We start from the raw sequence: 1,763 nt of genomic DNA, 5'->3' as shown, positions 1-1,763 counted from the left end.
TGTGTGTGTGTGTGTGTGTGTGTGTGTGAATGTGTGTGTGTGACTCTGTATTGCTCATCAATAAATTAATTACGTGTGTGCATCTAATTTTATTGAACGCCAGCTGGCATCTGTTTCAGGGAGATAATTCTATCAATTACAAGGGCTTGATACTCTGAGGGTAGCCTCCCTGTACTTGAGATTTGGCGCCCACAAAACTTTGTTTTTATGCAGTTATTTCCCTTGTCTTGAATCAAATCCCAAGGTTCCGGTAATGCCCGCTGTTTGAAATGAGTTATGATTGCAGCTTGAGTAAAAGCTATAAGACCGGTGTAATTGTGTATTGGTACAGGTTTAACGCCCCTATTAACACTGTTAGGTCAGTTAACGAGTTTAACGTCCATCTCCGAAAGGACCGAGCCAAATAGGAAATGCGTGTAAAGTGCCTTTCCCAAGGACTCACCGTTGGACTGAGCTGAGGCTCGAAATCCCGAACCCGCAATCTTAAGATAGCCGGTAGCCTAACCAGACGGGGGCTCTTGTGGTCTAGAGGTTAAGGTGTTCGACTCTCATTTAAATGTCCCGGGTTCGAAACCGGGTAGTGACCGAAAAGTTTTATTCTCTAAAATTGTCTCCATACAACCACCTTCCTGCTCTCTAGCAACTTTCTGTAGTCTGCTTTCGTCTCCACTTTCTGCTCCCATCCCCTCACCTCCTTTGACCCCTCCTCTGGGCTCCTGACTCTGTAGCATTTTTACTGCTGGCTCCTTTTTACTTTTGTTTTTCAGCCACACCCTTTATCTTCTGGTACGAAAGATCTACACCTAGCATTCTCGGACAAGTACGAAAAATCTCTTAGGTCTTGTGTTCAAGTTGCGTACGTTAAGCATCCCTTGGTGGTCTAAAATCAATTAGAGTAGGCATCGGCCGCCACCCGGGCAAAATTCAAAATTTCCTGCCAACTGAAAATGTTCGAAGTATCCCGCGCGCTCATATGATATTATGCAGTTGCTAGCGCCGTTAAAACATTTAGATCTACATGAAAAAAAGGCCTCCGACGCCACGCTCAAGACTGGGGGCCGAGAAATTGGTTTCAAACTTTACCGGTTTGACCTCAGTATAAGTCACAGCAACACAGAAAGGGTAATGACAATATATAATATTGATGAATATTTGTTAATAAAACTAATCTCTGAGAGCTACTTAACTCCTTCACTACCAGGCTTTAAAAAATATTAATCTTATTGCGCCCCCCCCCCCTCCCTAACAAATCGAGACAGTTTTACGCCAGTAGGTGGAAATGTTAATTATGAATTACTTAAACGTGGATTGCCATTCGAGGATGTACGACAACAGACCAATGTGTGTCAGTTAGTTTGTTCATTATTTGTTTAGTGCGTTTTCCATGTCCTTGCAGGTTAGTTCATAAAACGATGAAATCGTCTTTGATTGAAGTACTTGTATTTTTCAATTGTTGCAGATACTCCGTAACTTCTATTCGGTGTCACGGTTGTCCTTATAATACGTTACTATGAAAATGGCGTTATCATTCTGCACTGCCAAAACACTCACAAAGACACACACACACACACACACACACACAGAGAGAGAGAGAGAGAGAGAGAGAGAGAGCGAGAGAGAGATACACGCACATACATACTAAAACACACATAACACACATACGAACACACATACTCACATAATCACACACTTACACACTCACATACACATATTTACACACATACACACACATAGCACACACACAGGCACGCACACACGCTCAA

This window comes from Aplysia californica, unplaced genomic scaffold (assembly GCF_000002075.1).
Source record: "Aplysia californica isolate F4 #8 unplaced genomic scaffold, AplCal3.0 scaffold00612, whole genome shotgun sequence".
Lineage (NCBI taxonomy): Eukaryota > Metazoa > Mollusca > Gastropoda > Aplysiida > Aplysiidae > Aplysia > Aplysia californica.
Note: the sequence above shows the minus strand (reverse complement) of the source record.